This window comes from Hyperoodon ampullatus (assembly GCF_949752795.1).
Source record: "Hyperoodon ampullatus genome assembly, chromosome: 4".
Lineage (NCBI taxonomy): Eukaryota > Metazoa > Chordata > Mammalia > Artiodactyla > Ziphiidae > Hyperoodon > Hyperoodon ampullatus.
The window spans coordinates 56,256,013-56,280,183 of NC_136917.1; the positions used below are offsets into that span (position 1 = coordinate 56,256,013).

Sequence of the window (24,171 nt, forward strand, 5' to 3'; positions counted from 1 at the left end):
CTTGTCTGCCATCCTCATATAGACTAGGGGTCAGTCCGCTACAGGGCAGAGGCCAAATCCGGTTCAGTGACTGTGGAAAGCAACGTGAAAGTCAAATTTCTGTGTCCATAAATTGTTTTATTTGGAACACAACCGCTCCCATTTGTTTAGTATGGCCTGCAAATCCTAAATGACTTGCTATCTGGCCATTTAGAGAAAAAATTTGCTGACCCTAAATCCCGGAGAACTCCTTGATCTCAAAGCCTATTTCGGGTGGCTGATAATAATAGCATCCGTATTTTTATGTAGTCCTTTTAGTGTTTTAACAGCCTCATCCGTGGATATAGACACGATATTTTCTGAACTAAAGCTCTCTGACATGAAAGGCAAAACTTCAAAGATGTAGCCATGCTAAGAGCTTTCCAGGTAACAGGAACATATATGCAAAGGGGGTGAGGGAAGTGAAAGCTTGCCTTGTGGAAGAATGGAAAGGAGGCAGCATAACTGCCATATAGGAGATATAAGTATTGCTGTTCCACAGATGAGGGAGTAATGCCTGAAGACATTAAGTATTTTACTCAAGAACACAGTGCTGGTAAGGGTTAAAGCTGGACTGTAAACCCATCAAATTGGCTTTCTAAACCATCATCATGCAACTAAATTAGAAACTTTGTGAAGATGAAACTATTTGCCTTTTAAATATTTTTGTATCTCCCAAAGCATCTAGCACAGTATAGCTATCTATACTAGAGCAGGCATTTGAGGTCTGCTGTTGCTATCATACCCAGACATCTGGAATTGCTTCTACTCACATGACCAACACAGAAAAACACTTGATCTCTGAAGCCTGTCACCATTCCCATTTCTTCTTGATTGCCTTTCCAAGTTGGTAGTCCAGAATTGCCACTAATCTCATTATTGTTTTATCTTCTAATTTTCAAGTTATTTAACTACATATTTTAAACCTCAGCTGTACGTTTTGAACCAACCCTGAGGTCTCTGTACGTAGGAGCCAACTGTAATCAACAAAAATTCTAGGGGCTTCCCTGGTGGCACAGTGGTTGAGAGTCCGCCTGCCGATGCAGGGGACACCGGTTCATGTCCCGGTCCAGGAAGATCCCACATGCCGCGGAGCGGCTGGGCCCGTGAGCCATAGCCTCTGAGCCTGTGCGTCCGGAGCCTGTGCTCCGCAACGGGAGAGGCCACAACAGTGAGAGGCCCGTACTGCAAAAAAAAAAAAAAAAAAAATTCTATATATTTCTCTTCCTCACTTTGAGTTCTCTACCAGTATCCAAACTCCAACATGTCTGTCCCTATTTCCAAGCACTGGCCTCACATATGTCCACTGTGGGACAGTGAACAAATCCAGCAACATGCCAATCCGAGAGTTTCCAAGGGGTCTGCTCCTTAGTCTGTCCCACAATTGTTCTTTTTAATCCAGAAAAACAAGCTTCAAATGTAACGATGTACAGTGAGTCATTCCAAACATAATCTCCTACATTGTGGTTTTATATAAGGGAAAAAAAGTCTAATTTGAAATTTTAAGAAATCTCATCCTTGGAAAGTAGAAATCCAGACTTCTTTGCTCAGATTTTCTAAATTTACGGGTAAGAAGAAATAAAAAAAGATGTCTGTGCTGAAACATATGGCTATTGGAGCAACTGCTGCCACCTTCATGCATGTCTGCAGCACTTTTGTGGCTTCTGTGGAAAAGAAGTTGCTGTCCTTCTCATCTACTTCTTTCCTAAATTACTTTCTCCTTCAATAGCTATACACTCCCTGCATGTGGACATACATATTTATCATAATATAAACACTGGGCTTTCTCACAGGAATATTTTCTCTCAAAAGAAAAAAAAAAGTTGATCTCCAGCTTCCAATCTCCCTTTCCTGCTCCTTTTCTGATGTCCTGAACCAGTATGTTTTCTGTTAACGGTGAGGACTATTTTTTTTCCTCTGGGTTCCCCCAAAGCCTTTGGTAAGTAGATTGGGAGTTCCCTGGTGGTCCAGTGGTTAGGACTCCATGTTCTCACTGCCGAGGACCCAGGTTCGATCCCTGGTTGGAGAACTAAAATCCCATAAGCTGCGCGGAGTGCCCCCCCCCCCAAAAAAAGCCTTTTGTAAGTAAATTGAGGTGATGTGTGTGTTGATTCAATGGCTGTGTGAACTGGGGAATTGAGAAATTGAGTCACTGCTGTATAAGGTCTCCAGTTGGTGAGCAAACTGTACAGTGAAGGGGCAAACTCTGAATTTCTGACTCACGGATCCGTGCCTGCTGCAAGCCAAGCAGACAGAGAAGATAATCCAAGGCTGTAAAAATTGCACTCTTTGGCTTCATCTTGAGATGTTGTCAAGAGAGTTTCCACAGAGAAAGTTATTAATTTCAGATTGCTGTACTTAGAAGCTTATTTCCCCACAGAATAGCAGTAATACTTTCCATGTGCAATTCTTTTTATGTGAATTGCTGGCTCTGAATCATCCATCCTGAGAGAGAAGAGAAAAATTACGGACAAGTAAGAACATAGCTCATGTCTGTTTCCCCACTCCTACCCCCAATTTAAACAAAAATCTCCTCCAGGATAGATGTGGTCTTCTTTCACATCACCTGAGGCCAGTCCAAGGCAGTACTGAGCTCAGTAAGTAACCAAGAAAGGCTTGTTAAATTTTAAACAAAGTCTCATTGGTCTAATATCTCATTTCAGGCCTTGAATGTCTCCAGCTAATCTTTACAGGGCTCCAGCTGAACCATGCAGCTCCATTTCTACTGACTTACTACTTCTTTGAATTCTCGCTCCATCACTATGAGTTTCATTAAAGGCAAAGGTAATGTCTTGCAATTGCAAATAAAGAAATTATCCACTGATAATTCCTACTGTTTGTGGAGCACCTCCTGGGTCTTGGATCCTTTCATAATCATCTCCTTATTCTTCATAACAAAACCCTTCTACAGATGAAGAGATTCGGGAAATGTACATCACTTGCTCAGCTAGTGAGTGGTGGAACCAAAATGCGAACCTGTCTGACAACAAAACTTGGGCACTGCCCTGTGTGTGGAGGGAAATATAGGACACAGAAGAACCTTGGAGTCTTCACAATGAAGTAGAGAAGATAGGAAACACATATTCAAGACGTATTTTTAAATATAAACATTGCAAGTTAATTATATTTGTGTTGGCCTATATTAAGTAATGCCAAGAGGTGGTGAAGATAATTATGTGACTAGGTGTGATAATCAGGTAAGGACTGAGGAGAAAGGGTTTTGAATGAGAGTAAGGGTTTGTCATGATGGAAAGAGGGAAAGGCATAGCAAGTCATGAATATGGTTGTACAAAAGCTTAGAACAGGAGTCCACAAACTTTTACTTAAAGGGATAGATAGTAAATATTTTGGGCTTTGTGGACCACAAAAGCTTTGTGACAAGCTTTCTGTCACAGCTACTTCACTTTGCCATTGTATCATGAACACAGCTATAGAAAATAGTAGACAGATTGGTGTGGCTGTGTTCCACTAAAGCTTTATTTATGGACACTGAAATTTGAATTTCCTATCATTTTCATGTCATGAAATATTATTCTTCTTTTGATTTTTTTTAACTATTGAAAAATGTAAAAACTATTCTTAATGCAGGTCATACGAAAACAGGTGGTGGGCTGGATTCGGCCCCAGGCAGTAAGTAGTTTGCCAATACCTAACTTCACAGCAGAACAAAAAAAGTTTATGTGCTAAGAGCTTGAGTATATAGTTTAAACCACAGATTGATGCAGAAGGCCTAATGGAGAAGAAAGGGAAAGAGTTAAGAGGATGGGAATTTATAAAAACTCTTAAAACATAAATGGCTTGTGCAAAAAAGTAAGAGGAAAAAGGTTAGTCAAGTAGGAATCCAACATGAGACTCCTGATTCCTTAGTTTACCTTCTTGCCACTGGAACGCAACTGATTCATTCATTCAACAAATATTAATTTAGCACCAATATGGGCAAGTACTGAGGCTTTCTGCCTAGAACCTGAAACTATAAAAGAATAGTTTCTCATTTATTCTCTGAAATGAAATTAAGTAGTGCTAAGAGTGGTTATCTACTTATTTTAGTTAACAGATAATAAGTTTTGGTATGTTATGGCTTTATTTTCATTCATCTCTAAGGATTTTCTAATTTCCCTTGTGATTTCTTGGACTCGTTGATTATGTAGCAGTGTGTGGTTTACTTTCCTTATATTTGTGCATTCCCCAAATTTCTTTCTATTATCGACTGCTAATTTCATTCCATTGTGGTTGAAGAACATACTTTACATTATTTCAATCCTTTTAAATTTATTGAGGTTTGCCTTTTGCTATAGCATATGGTCTATCCTGGAGAATGTTCCATGTTTACTGGAAAAGAATGTATATTCTGCTGCTGTTGGGTAGAGTGTTCTACAGGTGTCTATTAGGTCTAGCTGGCTTATAGTTAACTCAGATCCTCTATTTCCTTGTTAATCTTCAGCCTAGTTGTTCTAGCTATTATTGAAAGTGGATTGTTGAAGTCTCCAACTATTATTGCTGAATTGTCTATTTCTCTTTTCAGTTGTGTCAGTTTTGCTTCATATATTTTAGTGCTTTATTGTTAGGTACATATATATTTACAGCATTTACTTATTTTTTACACTTTCTTGATCCAAAAAGGATATAAGTGCTTACAGTATAGCAAGAAATCATAGATTAGAGTAGATGAGAAAGAAAAAGCAAAACAAGAGAAGCAACATGAAATAGACTTTGCCTTCTTGTTCACTGTTGTCTCTATGTGAACAGAGCCTGACACATAGTAGGCCCCTGTAGGATTGAAATAACATCAGGATAGAGGTTAACACAAAAACGAAGTGATACATATTACAGGCACACCATAAATTTGGCATCCAATCATAGTGAAGACTTCATAGGTTATACAATTGATAGTGAACCTGAGCTAAATAAAACGAGAAGGACTTCCCTGGTGGCGCAGTGGCTAAGAATCCGCCTGCTGGGCTTCCCTGGTGGCGCAGTGGTTGAGAGTCCGCCTGCCGATGCGGGGGACACGGGTTCGTGACCCGGTCCAGGAAGATCCCACATGCCGCAGAGCAGCTGGGCCCATGAGCCATGGCCGCTGAGCCTGCACGTCCGGAGCGGAGCGGAGCACGTGCTCCGCAACGGGAGAGGCCACAGCAGTGAGAGGCCCGCGTACCAAAAAAAAAAAAAAAAAAAAGAGAATCTGCCTGCTAATGCAGGGGACACGGGTTCGAGCCCTGGTCCGGGAAGATCCTACGTGCCACGGAGCAACTAAGCCTGTGCGCCACAACTACTGAGCCTATGCTCTAGAGCCCGGGAGCCACAACTAATGAGCCTGCGTGCCACAACTACTGAAGCCCACAGGCCTAGAGCCCGTGCTCCGAAACAAGAGAAGCCACTGCAATGAGAAGCCTGTGCACCGCAACGAAGAGTAGCCCTGCTCGCCACGACTAGAGAAAGCCTGTGAGCAGCCACAAAGACCCAGCGCAGCCAAAAATAAAAAGATAATTAAATAAATAAATTTACTATAAATAAATAAATAAAACTAGAAGATACCGAAAACAATGGAGAAATTTCTTCCAAGAGTCTTCACTAACATTTAATTATAAAGATGCCAAACTGACCCCTCTGTCCTAAACAGAACATATGCTTTAAGTTTTGGGAATCCTCCCTGCCAGGAATGATGCTACAGCTTGTCCACATATTTACTGCCATATATGATTGTGCAAGTTGTGCATTGCCCCTCTGCAGGAATGGCCATCCCATTGTAGTCTACGCAAATGACACCCACCACCCTGAATTTGGGCAATATACAATCTGTGCAACCATAGGAGGTGAACCCACAAAATCTTTGAGTGATCCCTCCCCTGACAAATGGCTCCCAGTTTATTTAGGGGCATCGTGGGTGGCAAAGGAATGAGGAACAGCAAAGCGTCCACAAGGAAATCAAGTGACTGATCCTCATCTTTGGACAAAACATACCGACCAATTGTATTAAATAGTTCTTTGAAAAAAAGAACAAGGTGGTGGGCTTCCCCGGTGGTGCAGTGGTTGAGAGTCCGCCTGCCGATGCAGGGGACACCGGTTCGTGCCCCGGTCTGGGAAGATCCCACGTGCAGCGGAGCGGCTGGGCCCGTGAGCCATGGCCGCTGAGCCTGCGCGTCCGGAGCCTGTGCTCCGCTACGTGAGAGGCCACAACAGTGAGAGGCCCAAGTACCGCAAAAAAAAAAAAAAAAAAAAAGAACAAGGTGATTAGGGAAATGCTTAAATCTCCAACCCTCAGGCTGACTGGAAGGGTAAGAAAAGGGTTTGTCACATTTCCCAGGCTAGTAGTTTTCTTACTGTGTTTAGGGAGTATAATAAGTAACACAATTACACAAGGGAAATACTAAAGCTCATATTTATGCCTGTGGTGTGTCAGGGGAGAAACGATGTGCGCTAATTATGACACAAAAGAGAAGCGACCCTCAGGGGGCCCCCACTGGAAGAAGCTGAGGTTGGCTTAAACTGAGCAGCAGCTTGTGGGAATGCATGCTGGTTCCTACAGGTCTTCAGGGAGCTCTTCCCAGGTGACTTAGAGCAGGTCTCAGGCAAAGTACAAGAGAGAATCTCGAGTTCTAAATGAGATTACATACGGACCTGGAAATTACACCTTAGTTTTTAAGCAGTGTTGACATCCCGGCCAAATTATTCAGGAACTCCTCTATAATATTATTCCTGTGTGGGTCTCGCCATCCTCACCACATCTTCAGTAACTAAAGCCCGTAGATGGAACAAAGAGAAGCCCCCTTGTATGCCAAATTCCTCTCCTTGAGTCAGCAGTGCTCTACTAGGGTAGTGGTACAAGGTGGGGTGGCACCCTGGGAACGCAGCCTTTCCAGAGTTGACAAAACAGGTCACAAAATCTCACATTTCAATTTTAAGTGGTATAATTGGCTACCCTCTTGGTGGCGGGAATGGAAGCTGTTAGCTCTTGAAACACCAAACATCCTCTTGCCTTGTCTTTCCTTTACCTGTTAAGCCAGTGTCATTCCAGTGGCAAACATGGTCAGTATACTCATCTGTAGGTCATCCAGAATACCAGCTTAATTCCCACTGATGTTTGTCACGCTTTTTATTGTCCACCGCCCTAACAAAGCTGCCTCTGATGTCACTGGCCACATGAACAGTGCTTTAATAACTCACATGTATTGAGCACTTACTTTACGCTGGGGACTGTGCCAAGCAGTTTTACATTTATTATCTTTTTACCACTCACAGTAAATACATGGGGTAGAGTCTGTTTCTATCTCTGTTCTATGGATGAGGGAACAAGTTGCATGAAAGTTAATTATCTTGCGTGTGTGTGTGTGTGTGTATGTGTCATCGAAGACTGGGGCTAAAAGGACCTTAGAAATCATTTGATTTGATCCTTCACTTTACAGATGAGGAAAGTGAGCTCAGAGAGGTTAAGTCACATGCCCATGATCACACAGCCAGGAAGTGGCAGAGCTGATCCCCAACACAAGGTTCCTTCCACCTCGGAACTATACTATCTACCATTTTAGGTTAACACACATCACCCTGGCCTCCTCTCTGTGAGTCTGAGGCCCAATCTTTTATGATTTGAGAATTTGTGCAATCTCCAAGTGTGCTGTCATCATGCAACCAAATGTGATTCAAAACAAGGCCGGGGCGGGGTGCGTGGGGGGCGTTTTGTGCTCTCTCTGCATCAGATTGATGATGAAGTCAAACTTCATGACTCAGAATACGCAGAAGCTCTCCAGCCCTTAACAACTTTCCCCACAGGAAACCTTGTGCCAGGTGCTTGGTTACCTTTTGAGGTCTTCGTGGGTGGCAGAGAATGCTTCCAAAAATAGATCTGTCCTCAGCGCTGTCAGAAGAGGCTTGCAGCCTAAAAATGTCACTCCCTTCTCCCTTCCAAAACACAGACATCACTGCCCAGGGCGTAGCCCTTCCTTACTAACCCAGCAGGTGCCTAAAGATAAGCCTTCCTCCCACCTGGAGTCTAGACTTCTTTTATTGGGGAAGGTAGAAAAGTGTCTCTTGCCAGCAGGAAAAAAACACCTATGAATTTTGGCAAAAATTGCTCTTCTAAAGCAGATAGATTTCAAGGAAAAAGATGAGGGTCTCTGACTTAGTCTTTTACTTCCTGAAGATCAACTAAAATGGATACTGTGTGTAAAAGTACTTTGTAAACTGCAAATACCAGGAACTATCATGTGTTTCTGCCTGTGGTCCCTGCATCTCCAAAATTGCAGTGAGTGGAAGGGATGACTTCTCTAGCGATACCTCTGGTGACACAGATTTTCCAGCCACAGAGACCCAGGGAGTTTTCGTGGCCTGGGCTTTCTGTGGGTAACTCCTTGCTTGCTGAGATGAGATTAGGACCACTGCAAAAAGCAGTCCTGAGGCTGGACTGATGCCTGCTAAAACGGGGTGCAGGGCACTAGAATGAGCAGAAATGAATTCAACCAAACAGCAGAATTGAGGAGACTGGGACAGAGCATTGTTCAGCTGTGGGCGGACCTTCCAATTGAGTCTCTTCTGCTGTGTTAACCTGGAGTTGGTCTTAATACAGAGACCTGTTTGCTAGCTTCTTGCCAGGGGCATGCGATGCTTAAGCTCCGTGGAACACCTTGTCATGTCAGAGCTGTTTTCAGTTCTTTTATTTTATTCATGTATTCATTCATTCAGTAAATAGATTGTTAATTCTTACTCCATGGGCAGCTTTCTCTGTTTCAACAAACCCTTCCGTTTTCTGCCCACATACAAAGCCCACATGCAGTGAGTATAGTTTGAAGGTAAACAGGTTTTGTTTGAATAAAAAAGTAAAGTGCCTCCTTCTAGTGCACCCAGTCCCTGCCACCCTCCTGCCTCCACACCATAAACTAGAGGTCACTTTGGGGATATTTTCTGGGTTTGGGAACCATTCGGCTCCTGGAAAGCACTAATTTCAGAATGCCAGGTACTCTTTTCAGAGTATTTTTTATAATATTATTACAGTATTTATTGGGCACTCTTGTACATAGCTCCATGAGAGATTCTGAGGGAATATAAAAAGCAATAACAACAGTAGCAACACAAAGATATATCATTAAGAACAAGAAGTGTAAGATGTGGTCCCTGGGCTTTAGGTACTTAGAATGGGATGCCCAAAGGCAGAGGAAATGCATGTGACTCGTGCCACCTATCCCAGGCCCCAGATAGATACCAATAATTGATCACAACACTCCCACCAAGGTCAATGCAGCTCAGAATCCTTCTCAACACAGTGCTCTGAATCACCACTGCCAGTTGTCTGGAGTTGGCAGGTAAAATACAATCCATCCACCTCCTCTTTCCATCCCTGTATTTTTGACCAAGGTCAACAGAAGTTCAGGAAAGGAAGAAATGATCATATGTGCTACAGTGGCTGGGAAAGATGCCACAGGGGAGGGCAATTTTAGCTCTACCCTGAAGGACCGATCAAATTTGAGTAGAGTGAGTAACTAGAAAAGAGGAGAGAGGAAGGCTATTTGCGGTACTGAAGTTTCTTGCATTTTTTAAAAAAGGAGTCAAATCTATGTCTCCTTTTTTTTTTAACTTCTTGCTTTAATTTAGGAAGATCTTTCTCATCCCCAAGATCATGAAAACATTCACCTATATTTTCTTCCAATACTTTTACGGTTTTCTTTTTCACATGGACATGTTTGATCCAGTTCAATTTATTTGGGGACAGGGAATATGATAGGAATCCTTTTTTTTTTTAATGGCTAGCTAGATCTCATACCATTTGTTGAACAATCATTTAAAAAGTCTCCTTTATCATATACGAAATATCCTTATATACATGTGCTTATTTCTGAACCCCTGATTCTTTTTTTTTTTTTTGCGGTACGCGGGCCTCTCATTGTTGTGGCCTCTCCCGTTGCAGAGCACAGGCTCCAGATGCGCAGGCTCAGTGGCCATGGCTCACAGGCCCAGCTGCTCCGCGGCATGTGGGATGTTCCTGGACCGGGGCACGAACCCGTGTCCCCTGCATCGGCAGGTGGACTCTCAACCACTGTGCCACCAGGGAAGCCCTGAACCCCTGATTCTTTTTTCAGTCATCTGTTCATAAGTTTATTGTGAGTTCTGAATTTTAGAAAACTCAATTCACAAACTCAACATACAAATTAGATAAACTAAGGAGATAGGATTCTTCAGGCTGCAGGTAGTAAGCTACGCTAACCACCCTGAAATGATTCAACTTTTCAAAAGCTTAAATGTATACATCTCTTTTATTATGTAACAGCTTTATTGACATACAACTCTCATACCATACACTTCTTCCATTTAATATGTACAATTCAATGGTTTTAAGGGTATTTGCAGTGTGGAACAATTTTAGAACATTCCCATTCCCCCCAGATCTCCAGTCCTGTGCAGCCATTATATATTTTCTGTCTCTATGGATTTGCCTATTCTGGATATTTCATTACCAATGGAATCATATAATATGTGGCCCTTTGTGTCTGGCATCTTTCACTTAGCACGATGTTTTCAAAGTTCATCCATATTTTAGCATGTATCTGTACTTAATTTCTTTTTTTAAAATTGAGATATGATTTATATAACATGAAATTAACCTTTTAAAATGTACATCTAGTACACTCATTATGTTGTGCAACCATCACCTCTATCTAGTTCCAAAACATTTTCATGACCCCAAAAGGAAATTCTGCACTCATTAATCAGTCATTCCTCACTTGTCCCCCTCCCCCGACAGCCTCTGGCAACCACTGATCAGCTTTCTGTTTCTATGGATTTGCCTAGTCTGGACATTTCATATAAATAGAATCATACAACATGTGACATTTTGTGACTGGCTTCTTTCACTTAGCATAATGTTTTTAAAGTTCATCTATATTATAGCATGTGTATCCATACTTCTTTTATTGTTATTGTTGAATATACCACACTTGGTTTATCCATTCATCAGTTGATGGACATTTTTGTCATCTCCACTTTTTGGCTATTATGCCTAATTTTGCTATGAACATTCGTGTACATGTTTTTGGGTGAACTCTGCACTTCCTTTAAAAGGGGTGTTATCTTTTGCATAAAGTCATATAATTCCTTGTAATACCAATCCTGTGAGTCATCTTTTCAGGATATCAGAAAGTTTATTTCGGGACTTCCCTGGTGGTCCAGTGGGTAAGACTCCGTGCTCCCACTGCAGGGGGCCCAGGTTCGATCCCTGGTCGGGGAACTAGATCCCACATGCATGCCGCAACTAAGAGTCTGTGTGCTGCAAGCAACGAAGATCCCGCATGCCACAACTAAGACCCGGCACAACCTAAATAAATAAATAAATATTAAAAAAAATTTATTTGCTCCTAGCTTTGTTTCTTTTCTTTTTCTTTCTTTCTCTTTTTTTTTTGGCTGCGTGGCTTACAGGATCTTAGTTCCCTGATCAGGGACTGAACACGGCCCCCCTGCAGTGGTAGCGCAGAGTCCTAACCACTAGAACGCCAGGGAATTCCCTAGTCTTATTTCTTTAAAGCCAAATGTAATTTCATTTGCGGAGGTCTTGATCCCGTCACTCTATGCTAATTTGAACCACCACTAAGTAAAGTAAATTAAGAAATTAATTAAGAAAACTGCAGTCTGGTGAAGGACACGGCTAGGTGGGTGTACAAAAAGATCTGGTGATAAAGATGAGGGTGACACTGAAGTATAGTGTCCAGACTCACTAACTCTACCCCTTTTAAGTCCTTTTCCTTGCAGGAACAGGATCCAGGTAACTTCATTCATTTATTTATGTACCAGAGGTTCAAATTTTAAACTAGCTTAAACATTTAATAGGTTTTGCCCGTTAATCCTGCCGTGAACAGGATTGCCGCAGAAAGGTTCAGTGAAATAAATTAAAGAAGCAAAACAAAGTCAGACTCAGTTTTTTTACAGACCCAACTCCCCCACCAGACTCTAAGCTCTTGAAAACAAGGCCTGCATCTTTGTGGTGGGAGCACCATAAAACTACTCTATTTGTTAAATGAGAGAATGAGGGAAGGCGTGTCTAGAATCAGATTTCTAGCCTTTGCCCCACTCACCTACTCCCACCCTGTTGTTTATTCTCCCCTGGAGACCCCGGGACAAATCATGGTCTATCTGAGGCAGGGGAGCTGGAAGACTGTCTTTAGCATTTTGCGGAAAGGAGGGGGCATTCACAGTAGAAAACCAAACAAACCTGTTCGGTCATAATCCTTCATCTGCCAATTTTGAGAGGAGAGTGATTTTTTTTTTAGCCTTTGCAGTTTGTACTGAGAAACAAAAATGAAAACAAAAGCAAACGAAAAAGTCTTTAAATACTTAATCAAAGCGACTTGACCAAACCCCAAGGGTGCCTGTGGAGGTGAACAGACCTAGCATTGTAAGCCCCCAATCCTCCTTCCAGGGCTCCCTGACCCCTCAGTGCTGGCTAATTGCAGCTCTGGGAGAAACAGAACAAACAGATGGTTCAATGCGGCTATTTTAAGCAGCACCAAGTCCAGTTAGTCAATGCTGGCAACAGACAGTGCAAGAAGCACCTTCATGGCCTGGACGGCCATGTACTCTGCAATACATACTGAAGACAAGTTGCAGGGAAGCCCAAAGAGTCCCTTTCAGGAAAACACCTCTTTGCCCTTTGTTAGTGAAACCTTGGCAGACATGCCAGGCCAGAGGTGACATGTCTATCTGGAAGCGCCTGAAAAATCCCACAGTGCCTTGACTTGAAGCAGCAGTCTCGATGTGCCAGTGGCTGGCTCCTTTGTATTACTTGGCCATCAGTTCAGATGTCACCTCCTCGAGGGGGCTACCCTGGTGCCTCACACAGCCCTTGAGACCGTAGAGATGAAATCGCTTGTCTCAGCCCGCACAGTGCCCTAGTTCTGTCTCCTTGGCCACAGGAGCTCACTAACGGTGAGGGGTGGCAGGGCCACCATCTGAAAGGGGGGTGGCGGCCCTTTTGATTAGTGGGTACTCAGTTTTTCTCTGGCTTTAGCTTCTATTCAGATGAAATAATGGTGATTTTTCCCCCTGTCCCAGAACAAACAGAGCTGTGACTTATGCTTGTTTCCCAGTGTTCACTGCTAATTTCCTGCACCATCAGGTTTCCTGTTCTCTCGCATTTCCATTAAACCTAGACTCCCCCACCCTGGGATGTTGGCACATTGTGGGGAGCACATTGTGATGGGCTGGCTTGCTGGGGGTTGGGAAGAGGCTGGAAATAACTTCAGGAGAACTTGTTCCTCGGCGACACCCACCCATGGGAAACTTGTTCTTCTGACTCTCACCCTCAACCCCCAAGGGCAGCCACAGCTCACCAATCACAGCCAAGCCTGGAAACAGCCTCTGGTTCTTCCGCATAGCACTCCAGGCAGCCACCACCACTGAACTTAACTGGCAGTATTTGGCTTGATTTATTACAATAATTGGAAAAGAAAAAATAAATCTGTCCCCCAAACTGGATTCAGTTACACTGTTGCTCAGATCGTGTTCTCTTGCACTGTTTCATGAATTTTCCCATCACCAAAGTCCGTAAGGTGAGAGGGCCCCTTGCTCTTTTAAGGAGGAAGGAAAATCTCTCTGAAAACTTCTTTTAAAAATAAGTTTGAATATTTTTTAAGCATGGAGAAGTACAGAGGAGAAAACATTTAATGGCCCCTGTTCTCACTGCCCAGATCACTCCTGTTGATATTAGATAATTATTATAATGTTAGAATAGTAATGCATGTATAAGTTTTGAAATTTTAAGCATTAAAGTATAAAAGAATATAAAAGTATGAAAATATAAAATAAAGTATAGAATAACAAGTGATAACTTCTGTTCCTGTCCTTCTTATGGTAACAACTATTATTTATTAATTATTTTTTATGAATCCTTCCAGAAAAAGTATATGTATATATATACACATTTAAAAAAAAATTACCAAAAACAGGAGAGAGATAATGCTCTACATTATGTTCTGCACCTTGTTCTTTTTTTCCTTCTTATTAAATAATACATCTTGGCATTCTTTCCTGATTCACCTCATTCATTTTATCAGCATATGGTTTTCCAACATATGGATGTGTCATAATTTAATCAGTACCCTATTAATGGCAAAACATCTTTTAAAGACTTTATTGGGCCCCTTGGCAGTTGATACACTATTCATCAAAAAGAGAGGAGGGGGCTTCCCTGGTGGCGCAGTTGTTGGGAGTCCGCCTGCCGATGCAGGGGACACGGGTTCGTGCCCCGGTCCGGGAGGATCCCACGTGCCGCCGAGCGGCTGGGCCCGTGAGCCGTGGCCGCTGGGCCTGCGCGTCCGGAGCCTGTGCTCCGCAGCGGGAGAGGCCGCAGCAGTGAGAGGCCCGCGTACCGCAAAAAAAAAAAAAAAAAAAAAAAAAAGAGAGAGGAGGGACCCCTATTTCATTCATTTACTCAAACTCCTATAGCTCCAAAGATTATTCAGCTTGGTCCAGAACATCTGGCAAATACAACTACAAAGCAAAGCATCAGCAGAACTGGGGTGGGGGTGTTGTATGAAAAAAGCTGTTTGTAATGCACCAGAGTGAAGATCACTTGCAAAGATCATAAGCAGTAAATGTTGACAGTCCTAGAAGACTCAGTCACGTGATGGGGTCAGGTGGTATTGCTCTGGGTGACATCAATGCAGCGTTGCTTCACACAGACTTCGGATTAACAATGTCTCAGTAGCCTCCCGGCACTGAAAATGCTTTATTTTATTCATAATGGGTTATTTACTACAGCTGCTGAGTCCACTGAGCCAGCTGTGCTTTCCTATCACCAAGGTGCCTTGAGATCGATCGATCGATCAATCGATCGATCTGTTTATCTATCTATCTATCTTTATTTCTTTATTTTATTTTATTTTGTGGTATGTGGGCCCCTCACTGCTGCGGCCCCTCCCGTTGTGGAGCACAGGCTCCGGACGCGCAGGCTCAGCGGCCACGGACGCGCAGGCTCAGCGGCCACAGCTCACGGGCCCAGCCGCTCCGCAGCATGTGGGATCCTCCCGGACCGGGGCACGAACCCGTGTCCCCCGCCTCGGCAGGCGGACTCCCAACCACTGCGCCACCAGGGAAGCCCTATCTTTATTTTTTTTTAATTCTCCAGGGAAGAGACTTTTGCTTTGTAATTCTAATTCTGCCAAGGATTTGGGGTGATCAGTTCAGGTAAAATTGAAACTAGCCTCACTTTACCACTTGTTAACTGTGTGCCCTGGGGCACGTCACCTAACCATCCTAAGCCTATAAAATGGAGATGATAATACCTACTCCATAGGGTTGTTGGGATGATCAGCTGGGACAATTTATGTCTATAGGAAAACACATGGTATGCTCCCACTCGTGTATTTAAACACATATCTAATATGTGAATCTGCAAAGAGAGATGTCTAGGAAGATGTTTACCAAAATGCTAACCTTGGTTTTCTCCGGGGGTGGGATTTCTTAAGATATCTTTCCTTCATTTTTTCCCATACTGCTTGGGCTTCTTTGTTTTGGGGATTTAAGTTTTGGGTTTTTTGTGTGTGTGTGTTTTTTTACAACGATTAGGAATGATATTTATAAAAACCATAAAGCCATTTTCAAAATGAGATAATGCATTTAAAAGATCACATACAGTAAATGCTTAATCAATGGTAGATTTTGTTTTATTTATTCATTTTATTTAGGCTGAGCGGGGTCTTAGTTGTGGCATGCGAACTCTTAGTTGCAGGATACAGGATCTAGTTCCCCAACCAGTGATCAAACCCGGGCTCCCTGCATTGGGAGCGTGGAGTCTTACCCACTGGACCACCAGGGAAGTCCCAATGGTAGATGATATTACTGTGAAAAGCTATCTTGAAAAGATGGCTCGTTCAATTCCAGAAAATCACAATTTAACTGTATTTAAGTCTCAGAAAGCCCAATTTTTAAGAAATTAGGCTTTGGAATCAGACAGTCCTGGGTTTAAATCTCAGTTCTATATCTCTTTTTTTCCCTCTCAATCTTTTTAGATGCTACGTCTTAAGCAAAATACTTCACCACGTATAGCCTTGATATCTCCATCTGTAAAATAAAATGCTTTTCCCCTTATCCAATCACCCAAAATCCTACATAACCTTCAGACCACTTGGTGTTTCCAGTTACCTTGAACACACAAAATACCTAGAATACTTGTGACTTTGTAGTGGGTCCTGGATACAATAATAGAACCTAGTCATGCCAACACAATTAATTTCCTACACAGTATCTACTTCCTTTTCTCTCTACCAACAGAACCTGGATTTTATGCAGGGCAGCAATGTGCCCAATTAAAAATGCTTACCTCCCAGACTTCCTTGCAGTTAGGGGTAGCCATGTGACCCAGTTTGACCAATGAGATATAAGCAGTACTCATATGTTTCTTATATATCACAAGGAGCTTACAAGAAAATTGGCGTATACCTGATCGAAAGGGAGATACTCACCTGATGTATATTCTCTGCCCTTAAGTCTCCCCCCTGTTCCTGCCTGAAGCAAGAAAATGACATTTAGAGGAGCAGTAGCCATCTTTGCAACTATAGGAGCCACACACTAAGAATGACAGAGCAGGAAAGCAGAAAAAACAAGGTCCTTGATGAATTCATGAAAATGCTGTCCAAATCCTGTACGACATACTCTAGATTTCATGTTGCATAGGAAAAACAAACATTTAGTGGGTTAAGCCGCTGCTGTCAGGATTCAGTTACATGCAACAAAATGTAGTTTCAAGTGAATACACTACATTATAGGGTTTCTATGAGGAGTCAAATAAGATAGTGTTTGTCAAGTACTTAGCCCAGTGCCTGAAACATGGGCATAACTTAATAAATATTTGTTGATGAGTTCCAATTTTGTCCTGGTAAGAGGAAATTAGGAATTGGAAATCTTTTACAGAACATGATTTCCTAATAGAAAGTTAGGAACTTTATTTGTTCATTTGTAAAGTTCTTAGAATGATGCCTGGCACACAAGAAGCACTTTATAAATATTCGATAAATAAATACAATCCTAACAAATGCTTATTAAATGCCTACAATGTGCCAGGCACTGTTCTAGATGGCTGCAAATACAGAAATGAAGAAGACAGACAGTGTTCCTGCTCTTATGGTACCATCATTTTAGAAGGAGCAGCAGGAGATGAACAGTAAGCAAATAAACAAATAAACAAGAAACTTTCATGAAAATAAAAGGATGGTGTGATAGAGATACGAGATCTCCTCGGGTCGGGTTGGGTACACAGGGAAGGCCTCTTGCAGGTGGTGACCTTGAAAGTAAAACCTGATCTGTAAGAAGGAGCCAACTCTGTAAAGACCTGGGGTAAAAACATTGTAGGCAGAGAAAGGCTTGTCAAAAGCCGTAATGTAGTTATGAGTCTGGAGTTACAGAGGAAGAGTCTTCCTGTAATCACCCAAAGTTTGCATTTGCAACCACAGAGAGGAATGCAAATGCAGGGCAAATCCACATTTTATGCAGTCTGAAACTTACAACTTGGGGGGCCCCTCTTAAAGAAAAAGAATGCAGAAGTACAGATACAAAATAGGGCTTTGGAAGGGGCCTTTGCAAGTGAGTGGCTCTAAAGCTTAAGCTTTCATGAGCTTCCTGGAAAATCTATTTCTGTTTAGACCTGAGGTGATAAAGAAAAGTAGATTTTCGTACAAATGTTTTCTTAGGTCAGTTTCCCAAGGCAATAGAAATAAAAGCAAATATAAACAAATGGGACTTAAACAAACTTACAAGCTTTTGCACAGCAAAGGAAACCATAAACAAAATGAAAAGACAACCTACTGGGCTGGGAGAAAATATTTGCAAATTATGTGACAGACAAGGGCTTAATTTCCAAAACATATAAATAGTTCAGACAACTCAATAACAAAAAAACAAACAACCCAATTGAAAAATGGGCAGAAGATCTAAATAAACAGACATTTCTCCAAAGAAGACATATAGATGACCAACAGGCACATGAGAAGATGCTCATGATTGCTAATTATTAGAGAAATGCAAATCAAAACTACAATGAGGTACCACCTCACACCAGTCAGAATGGTCATCATTAAAAAGTCTACAAAGGGAATTCCCTGGCAGTCCAGTGGTTAGGACTTGGCGCTTCCACTGCCATGGCCAGGGTTCGATCCCTAGTTGGGGAACTAAGATCCTGTAAGCAGCACAGTGCAACCAAAAAAAGAAAAAAAAAAAAGCCTACAAATAATAAATGCTGGAGAGGGTGTGGAGAAAAGGAAACCCTCCTACACTGTTGGTGTGAATGTAAGTTGGTGCAGCCACTATGGAAAGCAGTATGGAGGTTCCTCAGAAAACTAAAAATAGAGTTGCCAGATGATCCAGCAATCCCACTCCTGGGCAAATACCCAGACAAAACTCTAATTAGAAAAGATACATGCACCCCTATATTCATAGCAGCACTATTCACAATAGCCAAGACATGGAAACAACCTAAATGTCTATCAACAGATGAACAGATAAAGAAGATGTGGCACATATATACAATGGAATATTACTCAGCCATAAAAAAGAATGAAATAATGCCATTTGCAGCAACATGGATGGAACTAGAGATTATCATACTAAGTGAAGTAAGTCAGACAGAGAAAGACAAATACCATATATCACTTATATATGGAATCTAAAATATGACACAAATGAACTTATCTATGAAGCAGAGATGGACTCACACAGAGAACAGACCTGTGGTTGCCAAGTAAGGGGGCGGGGAGGGATGGAGTTGGAGGTTGGTATTAGCAGATACAAACTATTATATACAGAATGGAGAGACAAGAAGGTCCTACTGTATAGCACACACAACTATGTTCACTATCCTGCAATAAACCATAATGGAAAAGAATTTGAAAGAAAAGAATGTGTCTGTATGTATAACTGGATCACTCTGCTGCAGAGCAAGAACATGGTAAATCAACTATATTTCAATAAAAAATAATAAAATTAAATTAAATTTTAAGAAAAAGTAGATTTGAAGTACAACTTATTCAGACTCTTTTGGTACTCAGAAACCCACTGAGTTTGATGGAGTGAAAAAAGTTGACATTTATGATAAGGATCCAGGATGACAGGACCCAAGAATGAGCATCTAGCTGGGCCAAATTTGTACTGCAACCAGACACTCAAACACCAGCAGGACTCCTCGTGCTTCATCCACCTCCCTAACCTATACATGTGCTTCATTCTTATCTTCCTCTTGCAAGATCAGCTCCATCTGCTTTTCTGACCCATGGGACAGAAAACCACTACCACTCATGTTACATGGTACAGCTCCAACCACTAGCTCCTGGCCCACCTTCCCAGGGAAGCTCTCTGACAGACTTGAGTCAGGTGTCCATCCTTGGTCAAAAAATGGCACCAGGGCTCCTGGAGGCCACTCAACCCTGAGATCAAGACAAAGGTAGTCACCTGAAAAAGGGGGATGATTGTGAGCCAGGGGACAAACCCAAGAGGCGTCTGCCTCATCTGTAGAGTAGCATTGTCCAAGAGAATTATAATGCCAGACACAAATGTAAACCACATATGTTATTTAAAATTTTCTAGCAGGGACTTCCCTGGTGGTGCAGTGGTTAAGAATCTGCCTGCCAATGCAGGGGACATGGGTTCGAGCCCTGGTCCGGTAAGATCCCACATGCTGTGGAGCAACTAAGCCCGTGTGCCACAACTACTGAGCCTGTGCTCTAGAGCCCGCAAGCCACAACTGCTGAGTCCGCGTGCCACAACTATGGAAGCCCGGGCACCTAGAGCCCATGCCCTGCAATGAGAAGCCTGCACACCACAACAAAGAGTAGCCCTTGCTCGACGCAACTAGAGAAAGCCCATGCACAGCAACGAACACCCAATGCAGCCAAAAATAAATTTTAAAAAATAAAATTAAAGGGGCTTCCCTGGTGGCGCAGTAGTTGAGAGTCCGTCTGCCGATGCAGGGGACACGGGTTCGTGCCCCGGTCCGGGAAGATCCCACATGCCGCAGAGCGGCTGGGCCTGTGGGGCCGTGGGCCCGTGGGGCCGTGGCCGCTGAGCCTGCGCATCCGGAGCTTGTGCTCCGCAACAGGAGAGGCCACAACAGTGAGAGGCCCGCATACTGCAAAAAAAAAAAAAAATTAAATTAAATTAAAAAATAAAAATAAAAACTTCTAGCGGGCACATTAAAGAAGTACAAAGAAGCAGATGAGATTAACTTTAATAATAAATTTGATATAACCCAAATATGATTACTTTAACATAGACAATACAAAGATATTTACATTCCTTTTTACATACTAAGTCTTCAAAATCCAATGCCTTTTTTACACTTCTGGCACAACTCAATTCAGATCAGCCACATTTCAAGTGCTCAATAGCCACACCTGGCTGATGGCTACCAAGGTGGACATACAGGTCTAGATTTCTTGGCTGAGATCTGGTGGATGCTGCTACTTCTGTCCATCACAGCAGGCCCAAGGCTGTAGTGATCAAGCCAACCTACTCTTGCCTTCTGCGGATGTCATGATTGCATGTCTGCTCTCGGGCTCAGATAAATGTGCAGGATTAATCATCACGGGCTTTCAGAGTACACACAGCACAAGCACATTTGCTGCCAAATTGCAATTACAGAGTTCTTTCTTTGCTGGACTCAGAGTTAATGTCTTTGCACTTCCTTTATTCCAGAAATGAAATTAAAGCCACTCAAACACACACACATAAAAGGCCCACAGCAACCTGCAGCTCCATCAGCAAATTGTTCAGCCTTGGTAGGAAGGTCATTAGACTGGTTTTAGATAGAGCCCATAAAGCATCAGGAAAACAGATAAATTTCAAAGTACTGATTGCTCAGCTGTACTTCAGCTCAGCCTCCCAAATGTAATAAATGCATCTCTCCAAAGTGTGTCTGCTTTCTCTTCAATTTGCTACATCCAGGTACTATAAGATATACTCCTTTTTCATTACATACATATTTGCCCCAAGTTTTAGCCAATACATATGTATATAGATCAGACCTGTTCCATGTCACTTTGGCAGGTTGGCTTCTCTTCTGTCTATAGATTTTTCAGGTGCATTTTGTTGAAAAGACCAGATGCGACTAATTTAGAAGTCTTATTTCTCCGTCTGGAAGCAATTTGTATCAGTGGCCTAATAATTTGATAGCTACTATACATCGAGCACTTATTATACACCAGGCAATGTGCTAAGTGCTTACAGACACGATGTCATTTTATTTTTGCAACGTCACCATACGTACGTACTATTGTTAACACACCCCCACTTTACAGAGGAGGAAAGTGAGGTTTGCGAAAGGTTAAGCACCTTGTCTGAAGTCATCCGCCTACAAAGCAACAAAGCCAAGATTTGAACCCCAGTTGCCTGACTCCAAAGCTTTAGCTGTTGATGTCTGCACAGCAATTCGGCATGATTTTTGAAACAGAAAGCCATCAAGTCTCGCTTTCAAGGGCCAGTGCTTTCACCAAAAGGCATCTTTGAGGCAGGGTGTCTGAGAAGAGAGGACAGTCGGAATGAGGTTACCAATTGGCAGGGCTGGAAGGTAGCAAAATGAAGCTCCTCATCCGTGGGAAAAATAAAGACAGATGTGCAAATGCCTGGAGAGAGGTCAGTTGACCAATCCTGGCAAAGAAGGGCTGGACTCCAGTCCTCCACTGTTGTAAACCAGCTCTGACCTTACTCTGTGTGGCCTAGAGCAAAGCCACCTGGCTCCCAGAGGTGTAAAGATGATGGCTCTGCCAGGCCTCCCTGAGGGCCGATTTGGATTAACTAGTTAATGGTTATACACTAGTTTGAATAGGCGAAGGGCCCAATAAAATCTCTACTCAGGTCTTTTTAGCACAGTATGAGCCCCTGCTGATGACAGATATTAAAGGAAGATTAATCTCTCTTTAGTTTTATGGCTTGAATTGAACCATTTGGCAGTACTAGGCCAGACAAGCAAAAAACAGCATGCCGATGTTAATTAGCTAACTCGGCTCTAAGAGACAGCACCAGTAATGTTCTCAGAACCTGAATTTAATGTTGGTAACTTCAGGTGGAGGGCAGGCACTGGGGCAACATTTGTCAAAAGACTGAATGCATAGATTTGATGCTTAGTCAGGCACCTACTATGTGCCGGACAGTGGATTACAAATATCAGGCTCTAAAAAGCCACCTCTATGACGTCAAGATTTTGCCTGGCGATTGGGAGTGTTACTACATCGGTCTGAATGTGGATTTCTCCATCAGTAAGTGCACAACCAGCAGTAAAGCAAACCAGCTAACTACTGAACAAGCTTGCTTGATAGCAATCAAACGATTTCTCAGAGCAAAGAGAAACTGAAAATCCAACAGTAGCTCTCTTGGAAGGATGACCCTAGAAGACGGAAATCTTCATTTGCCAAACACAGGGTAAATAACAGGATTTTCTTTTTTCTTTTTGTTTTTTTTTTGTTTTTTGTTTTTTTTTATTAGTTTCTGCTTTATAACAAAGTGAATCAGTCATACATATACATCTGTTCCCACATCCCCTCCCTCATGCATCTCCCTCCCTCCCACCCTCCCCCTCCCACCCCTCCAGGCGGTCACAAAGCACCGAGCTGATCTCCCTGTGCTCTGCGGCAATAACAGGATTTTTAGGAGCTATTTTGATAACAAATATAAATTGAAAAATATACAGAATATTTTCATCCTTTAAAGGTCCACATCTACTCACATTTCCACATGGCAAGAGTAAATAAATTCCCAGTTAGAGGTAGAAGTCACATGTCAGTCACATAACACCTCTCCCGCCCACAACTCTTTTTTTTTTAAGTGAAAGCAAGTTCATTTAGAGAGAGACACATTCCATAGGCAGATGCAGTCTGTCTCAGAAGATGGGAGCAGCCCCCCAACTCTTAACTGTTTGAAAAAATGTGAAATGTGCAAGTTTCCATACAAATAACCAGGCAATTGCCCAGCTGGTCTCAAAAGTGGCTAGATCCTGTTAATCATTTAACACCTTACCTAATGTGAGATAAACACAAGAGATGTCATTGCCAGGCTACAGTATTTTCTGGAACCATTATTTATGTATTCACTCGTTCATTCCTTTATTCATTCAACTAAAATAAATTGAGGGCCTACTATATGCCAGGTGCTGTTCTAGACATCAGTGAAGCATGAACAAAACAAAGATCACCTGTCTTCCTGGAATTTACATTTTTGCGACTACGTTCAATTCACCAGCAGAGGCCAAGGACCCTTCAGCTTGTAGTTTAACAAAACGAAATAGCCTTTTGGGCTAGTATTCAGATTTTCTTACGTTGATTCGTTCTTTCAGCAAATATTTACTGAGTAACTACTGGGCTACTCTGGAGCAATACAAACGTGCATGAAGACGGAGCTCACTGTCTAGATGGAAACATAAAGCATTTACAGAAAAAACCAATACAACAAGGAATTAAATGCCATGAACCAAGCAGACAGAATGCTGTGGAATAGTCAGAGAAGAAAATTCAGCTTCATGGAGGAGTAACTAGGTGGCATTTGAATTAGGATTTAAAGGACGAGTATGGGGACTTCCCTGGTGGTCCAGTGGCTAAGACTCCTTGCTCCCAATGCAGTGGGCTCGGGTTTAATCCCAGGTCAGGGAACTAGATCCCACATGCTGCAACTAAGACTTCGCATGCCGCAGCTAAAAATTCTGCATGCCGCAACGAAGTTCCCACGTGCCGCAACTGAGACCCAGCGCAGCCAAATAAATAAATAAATATTACAAAAAAAAAAAAGGATGGGTATGATTTGCATATGTAAAACGAGATGAGGGTGGGACATACTAGGATGAAGGGCAGTCTGTAACTGACCAAAAATAACTGATCTTGTTTTCTAATATACATGTTGGTAAAACAAGGTCTGAATGCTGCCACAGACTGAATGTTCGTGTCCCCCCCCAAATTCATGTTGAAGCTCTAATCCCCAGTGGGATAGTATTTGGAGGTGGGAACTTTGGGAAGTAATTAGGTCATGTGGGTGGAGCCCTCATGACGGGATTAGTGCCCCTAGAAGAAGAATCATGAGAGAGAGATCATTCTCTGCCATATGAGAATATAGCAAGAAGGCATCATCTGGGGCTTCCCTGGTGGCGCAGTGGTTGAGAGTCCACCTGCCGATGCAGGGGACACGGGTTCGTGCCCCGGTCCGGGA

At 42.5% G+C, this 24,171-nt stretch overlaps 1 protein-coding gene across 1 annotated transcript in view; it reads right to left on the reverse strand.

The window, feature by feature from the left end:
- Positions 1 to 24,171, reverse strand: part of NDFIP1 (Nedd4 family interacting protein 1) — a 127,434-nt gene that overhangs the window by 55,672 nt on the left and 47,591 nt on the right. The window lies entirely within an intron of this gene.